The following is a 7,975-nucleotide window of genomic DNA, read 5'->3' as shown; positions in this document are numbered from 1 at the left end:
GTAAATCCACCAAACATGTTGCAGACTGAAAAAACTCATTTATTTCTCAACACGCCCAAAATGTTGCCATGAAGATTCATAATACTCTAACAAAATGTCACTTTATGTATTGTACTGTAAGTTTACTGGAAAAAAAACCTAGACATTGTCTCTTAGCCTAGCTGGATCTGGCAAGAGAATTTCATCAACATCACAGGCAATGTTGTCATTAGCAAGACACCTTGGAAAGAAACGTCTTGAATGACGAATCCATCCTTGCATTACTGCAACCTCCATCTGATCACAGACATCCTCCATGGCTTGGATGAGGGGTACCTCAGCCTGGAGACGGAGATCATATACCTTCCACCGCCATGCTTAAAAAAACTCTTCTATAGGGTTGAGGAATGGAGAGTATGGTGGAAGATATAGGACGGTGAAATGTGGATGTTGCTGAAACCAGTTCTGAACCAGAGCAGAGCGGTGGAAAGATACATTGTCCCAGACAACAATGTATTGCATATGATCGATTTGATTTGATGCTGTTATGTGTGCAGTTGGTCCAAGAATGTAAGTATGAGTGCTGTGTTGTAAGGGCCCATATGGGCATGGCGGTGGAGGACCCCATTCTGTGTAATGGCTGCACAGAGTGTTATATTACCCCCACGTTGCCCTGGGACATTGACTATAGCCCAATGATGTTTGTTCCCCTCCTTCGTGTTCTCGTCATGCTGGATCTCCTCTCCATCCATTCGTGAAACTCCGTGAAGAACAGTGTCTGGCAAAATTGTGTAGTTCAGTGTAGATGTAGTATACATAACAGTACAGTAAAAGATTATGAGACAGTATGCAAGATCACACTGCTAAAGTGAATACATACATCTGCATAATCGTGCCGCAGTCGTTTCACCCTTTCGGAATTGCGCTCGAAAGGCACTCGATAAATTTGCTTCATTTGAATATGGTTTTTTTTAGGATGCGTGCCAATGTTGGTGTTGAGACCTGATGGATATCGTAGAAACTGGCGTGGTTATTGACAATGTTAGCTTGGAGCTGATTGAGTGTTATAGCATTGTCGGCCAAAACCACATTTACTATCTCCCTCTCTTGCTGTTCTGTGAAGATCGGAGGCCTTCCCCCTTGTCGTTCAAGACCCTCAATCCTATGTAGAAAAACAGTATACAAAAGGTAACAGAAGTGCTGATAGTGCATAGAATACAGTACTTTAAGCAGTAACTGAAACCGTGCAGATGTTTTTGATATGATGATATTTTTACAATACTCTAAATGTTCTTATCACACTTACCACTGTGTATCGGCTTAGATTTGGCTGTACTCGCAGTACCCTCAGCGTCAGGCCGTGGTTGACAACGTGGTCTACCAGTGATGCACAGATCTCATTTGTCAGATTCGGTCCTCTTTGAGCACCTTCTTGTCTTCCTCTTCCTCCAGCATGGCTTCATCTCTTCCTCTTCCTCTGTTGATTCCTCCTCCTCTCCTTCCTCCTGTTCCCCTTCGTCCTCCCTGTACTCCCCGTCCTCCCCGTCCTCCCCGTTCTCCCCGTTCTCCCCGTCCTCCCCGTTTCCCCCGTCCTCCCCGTCCTCCCCGTTCTCCCCGTCCTCCCCGTTCTCCCCGTTCTCCTCGTCGTCATACTCTTTCTCTGACTCTTTCCATGTGCTTGTAGCTTTTTATAGTGCTTATACACCTGATTGGTGTGTCTACAATTAAGCAAACAAGTGTTTGCACACCTGATGACTGTGTTGAACCAATTGGTTGGATGGTGCGGTAATTTGACAGTCAGTGCTTTGGTATTGCAAGGAAGTGACTTCATGATAGATTTTTGTGTGTTCTGCTTATCACTGTGTGTAGAGTTTTGCAACAAGTGTGAGGTTGACAATGTGCTTATAGTTGTGCAAATATGGGCTGATGATTTGCTTCTTGAGTGTATGTGTCACAGTGCTACATTGAGACTGTGACTATACACACTAGAGATGCGTGGATGAGCTAAAATGTCACCCGCATCCGCTGCTTCAAATCAATTATCCACCCGCCATCCGCCCGCACGTATAATTTTCTATGATATAGATATCCGCACCCGACCCGCAACCGATCGTCACTTTAATTCATCTAATTGTTTTCTTTAAGCATGATGTTATCAGATTCAGTGACGTTAGAACTAGTCTGTCAATATCCGATATTAAAATGAATCGTAAAATGCTTTTAAATGAACATTTATTTGTATAACAAAAAGTTTGGCTTCGGCCACACAAACACAGCTCAAATAATTTGAAATATTATACTGGAACATTCCTAAAACAGATATTCAAAGTAACAATAAATAACTTTTTTCTTTCCAGAAAACAGAACAAAGTCGGATAACAAAACGGTGCCAATTCAGCATTAGCTACTTGGCCTTTTCTTTTGCATTGTGCAAACACAGAATAGCATCTACTGTGCCTGCCTGGATTCAGACGATTCCTAAATGAGCGTTCGCTTGCACAGCTTGTTGCAGGAATGCACAATATTCTCCTAGCAAGGCGCCGCAGTCGTGGGAATAAGCGATCTTGTTTGTCCCAGAATAACACATTTTCCTCTGAGGACTCATATCTAACTGAAAGTTTCTCCCGGATCTGTTTCGCCTCCATTTCTGCATTAAGAAAAGGACCCCCCTCCACTGTCGACACCCGCGTATTTCTTTTACATGAGTGCAAAATTGCCGGTTGCCTGGTTGAAACTGCTATTAAAACACATTCGTATTTTAAAGAAATGTTGTTATAAATAATTGTATTATTAACGAATGATCTCATCAACCCGCGACCCACCCGCAATTAATCAGAATATATTTTTTATTACCCGACCCACCCGACCCGTGGATCATCCGCAGCGCTCGCGGATTTAACCGCCATCCGCGCATCAATAATACACACACACACAGACCCATTTACCCACATACAAATATGGACTTGTGTTGTGTTGGTGTAATGAATATATGTTTAATGTCTGTAAATTGATTTACTTTGTTGCTTTGTGCCCATGTGATGTGTTTGCTGTTTTGTCTACCAGGTTCATACCTGTAAAAGTAATTTGTTAGTTTTTTATGTGTTGTATGGTTAGTTATATGTGAAAGTGTGTGTGTTTATTTTATTAGCTAGTATTTGGTTTAATAATTTAGAATGTTTGAATGTTATATGTACTTAGTATACCTATCTCCATTTTCTTGAACATGGTTGATCCAAGGGCGGGGCCTAGAATATAAAATGGCTCCCAAACACTCATTCAAGTGGTGGTTGAAGTAGGTTGGTGTGTATTGTAAAGACAGTTTGAACTGGAAACTATAGAAGCTGATCAGGTCCATAGGATTTAGCTGAACAAGCCTGTAGATATTGTACAGTTTATTTTTTCTTTTGTTTTTTTGTCACTTTGTTACACTGTTTTGCTGGATTCTTTTTGCCCTTTGGAGAAGAGGAAACAATAAATCAATCTCTTTCCACCTCAAAAGCCTTTGGTCACTGTCCATACCCATTGCTCGGGTCATCCTGTTAACAGTAAGGTTTTGCTAATAGTGTACTACTTTGAATTTTAGTGTGTAAACAATCCAAAAAAACTGTAACATATTTCAGTGATGTATTTTATTAGATTTAGGTTTAGTGTAAGGGTTTGGGTCAACAAATATGTAACTGTGATCATTGCTTACAGGCGTACACTAATAATGACATTGATAAGAACAAACTTTGGCGACTATGGGTTGCAACTTGTATATAAGTACATAAAGTGGGAGGAGTTGGATCTGGATCAAACCTCGCCCCCTGGATCTCAAAGTCTCTCTCTCTCTCTTGTTTACAAGGTTACTTGTTACTAGTCTTGTTATATTTTGTATTATGAATATGTTTGATTTAAGCTAATAAAACACATCCAGCAAACCAAGTTTTGACATTTGTTTAATCATGGTCAAACTTTGCAGAACAGAACAATGATCGCACTTCACATCATCTTTTTCCAATACTGCCAAGTGGGCGTGGTGTCATACTCCATATGAGGATACCATGCAAATAATTCACATTTACATCAAGTGTTTTTTTTAACAAACTTAAAATACAACATTATTGCACAATAAATAAGATATAAGTACCGTTCTTTCATCTGCTCGTCTTGACAAAGTATTATTCCAAATATAATTCCAGCAGACAGCACTTATAGTTGATGTTATTGATGTTGGACAGTTGTCATTGTGTAATTCGCTTGGGTTCGATGTTTCTTTAGGGCACAGAGCTCATTTATCTTTATTTCAGGAGTCAAAATGACATTCGCTGGATGAGACGTTGAGTTTTTGTCCTCGTGTGTGTCTGAGGATTCTATCGTGGTGTCAAAAGTTCATGAATCATTTAATGCGATGATGTATAAGAGCAGAGAGAAGGAAGCAGGTCAGAGTGTTGAACGCAAGCTTTACTGCAGGAGCGTCTGGATTGAACTCTGCCGCGGGGTCCGGGTCAAACCCCTCTGACCCCTGACCCTTCGTCGTCATGGTAACTAAACTGGCGTGTTACCTGCAGCTCTGGTAAGTGAGCGGGACTTTACTCTTCTGCATGATGCTACTGAAAGATCCAGAAGATTCACTTTCTCAACTCATTCTACATCTGGTGTCCTGATGATTTCTAGTCACACGGGTGTCTATCAAAGGGACCCGTGCAGGTGAAAATTACACAATACATCCATTGTCTTGTTTTTGTTTTAAAAAATGTTTTACAGTATAAATACTGTATAAAGTGTTGTGGGTGGTGAGATTGGGTTATTCTGTGAAGCATCATGCTACACAGTGTTCGCGGATAAGAAACGTCAAATACAGTTTTTTATGGCTGTAGTCTTTAGGACTTTATAGTGTGTGTGTGTGTGTGTTCTGACAGAAGTCAGACCGTGACATCTCTGTCACATAAACAGATAACATTTCACTCTATTCTTCACATGCCCTGTATCTATTTCACCATTTCACTCAGTGAATGAACACGAGAGAAGGACATTGTTATAGTTCGAACGTCTGAACAGGATGTTATGTCATTTTCTCTTACGGTTATTTATATATATATATATATTGCTTGTGTTCATCTGCTAGGCTATATGTCAGTGTTTTTGTCGTGATGTGATGTTTTATGATTATCTGTTCGTGTGGAGCTTCTTTTGATCTGCATTCAAACAGAATATCTTGACATATGTTGAACTGATATTCACTTTACTACAGAAACAATATTTGCAATCATAAACTTATTTTAACGACAAAAGACAAAGTTTCACTGTTAAAATGTGAAAGCCCATCTGCACTGTTACCAAAGTCATTCTCTTAAACAAACGTGTTGTCCTTAACTGAACACATATTTGTGTTATTACTTTTAACACAAAATAGGTTGTTATTTTACATGTGTACACAAAATCAACACATAATGTGTTAAATAGCAGAACACAAAGAGTGAGTTAATATTAACACGTCCCTTTTAAGAGTGATCAAATACATATTTCACATACAGTATGTTTACCATTAAGAGAGATCATTGATGTTTTTCCTTATTTGAGATTCATTGTATTCAAAACTATAGAATAACACTTATGTAACTTTCTGAATGATGTTGTGAAAGAGAAAAAAAATTATCCACATGCTATTCGGAAACATGTCTTCCGGATAAAAAGGTTTTTTAATCATGAAAAACAATAATTAAGTTTAAAGAAATTAAAAAGAAGCAAAAGAACACAAAGAGCTCATCCTCTGTATTCAGCTGCAGGTGCACGCGCACAGCGTGTAGAGTAGCGCCCCCTTCCGGTCACGAGTGACACAACAACACTGTTTCCCATCAACACCTACAGAGGGCACAAACTCACAGAAACAGCATTTGACATTTAACTAAACCAATGAATGAACTGAACTTTCATTCATGCTGATTTAGATCCAGAGGTCATCTGTGGGGTCATATGGAGAGTGGAGTTATAAACTCATCACAGCTCTCAGATTGACTAAAACGCTGAAGATGGCCGTGTCAGAATCAGACCAATTACAAAAACTATCCATGATTTTACAAATGATATGGGAAACAAAAAATTATAATTACTATAATAAAATCACGGTTTTAGAATCAAGTTACTATCTAAAACTTTAAATGTAGCAATGAAAAATAACAGATTACAACATAAGATCATAGAAATACAAAAGAAATAAACATCAGAAGATGGTTGTGAAATAAACCTGTTGGGCATGTGGAGATTATTGAAGAATAATGTGATTATGAGAGAGAGAGAGAATCTGAACACTACAGGACAATGGCGAATGACACAAGAGATTTTCTGTTCTCGCTGTTAATGAGTTGATATTTTGTAAAGCATGTCAACACTGTGTACTGTATTTATACCCTTTGATTTCATTATGTGCATGTTATGAGCAAGCTCAAGCTTGTTCTCGATGAACCTCTGCTGTCTGTCAGACACATGAATGAGGTATTGAAATAGTTTATAACACATTGTTGCTTGTTTCTAAAGTAACTTCTGTTTTTCACATCGGCCTAATGAATCAGATATGAAATGAAGCAGTGAGACGGACAAACATCAGTAAATGAAGCGGTGAGACAGACAAACATCAGTAAATGAATCAGATATGAAGACAGACAAACATCAGTAAATGAAGCAGTGAGACGGTCAAACATCAGTAAATGAAGCAGTGAGACGGTCAAACATCAGTAAATAAAGCAGTGAGACGGTCAAACATCAGTAAATGAAGCAGAGAGACGGTCAAACATCAGTAAATAAAGCAGTGAGACGGTCAAACATCAGTAAATGAAGCAGTGAGACAGACAAACATCAGTAAATGAAGCAGTGAGACGGTCAAACATCAGTAAATGAAGCAGTGAGACGGTCAAACATCAGTAAATAAAGCAGTGAGACGGTCAAACATCAGTAAATGAAGCAGTGAGACAGACAAACATCAGTAAATGAAGCAGTGAGACAGACAAACATCAGTAAATGAAGCGGTGAGACAGACAAACATCAGTAAATGAAGCAGTGAGACAGACAAACATCAGTAAATGAAGCGGTGAGACAGACAAACATCAGTAAATGAAGCAGTGAGACGGTCAAACATCAGTAAATGAAGCAGTGAGACAGACAAACATCAGTAAATTAAGCAGTGAGACGGTCAAACATCAGTAAATGAAGCAGTGAGACAGACAAACATCAGTAAATGAAGCAGAGAGACGGACAAACATCAGTAAATGAAGCAGTGAGACAGACAAACATCAGTAAATGAATCAGATATGAAGACAGACAAACATCAGTAAATGAAGCAGTGAGACGGTCAAACATCAGTAAATGAAGCAGTGAGACGGTCAAACATCAGTAAATAAAGCAGCGAGACGGTCAAACATCAGTAAATGAAGCAGTGAGACAGACAAACATCAGTAAATGAAGCAGTGAGACAGACAAACATCAGTAAATGAAGCGGTGAGACAGACAAACATCAGTAAATGAAGCAGTGAGACAGACAAACATCAGTAAATGAAGCGGTGAGACAGACAAACATCAGTAAATGAAGCAGTGAGACGGTCAAACATCAGTAAATAAAGCAGCGAGACGGTCAAACATCAGTAAATGAAGCAGTGAGACAGACAAACATCAGTAAATGAAGCAGTGAGACAGACAAACATCAGTAAATGAAGCAGTGAGACAGACAAACATCAGTAAATGAAGCAGTGAGACGGACAAACATCAGTAAATGAAGCGGTGAGACAGACAAACATCAGTAAATGAAGCAGTGAGACGGTCAAACATCAGTAAATGAAGCAGTGAGACAGACAAACATCAGTAAATGAAGCAGCGAGACGGACAAACATCAGTAAATGAAGCAGTGAGACAGACAAACATCAGTAAATGAATCAGATATGAAGACAGACAAACATCAGTAAATGAAGCTGAGAGACAGACAAACATCAGTAAATGAAGCAGAGAGACAGACAAACATCAGTAA

Source organism: Barbatula barbatula (genome assembly GCF_947034865.1).
Source record: "Barbatula barbatula genome assembly, chromosome: 15".
NCBI classification, from domain to species: domain Eukaryota; kingdom Metazoa; phylum Chordata; class Actinopteri; order Cypriniformes; family Nemacheilidae; genus Barbatula; species Barbatula barbatula.
The sequence above is the reverse complement of the archived record's forward strand: the minus strand, read 5'-3'. Positions refer to the sequence as shown.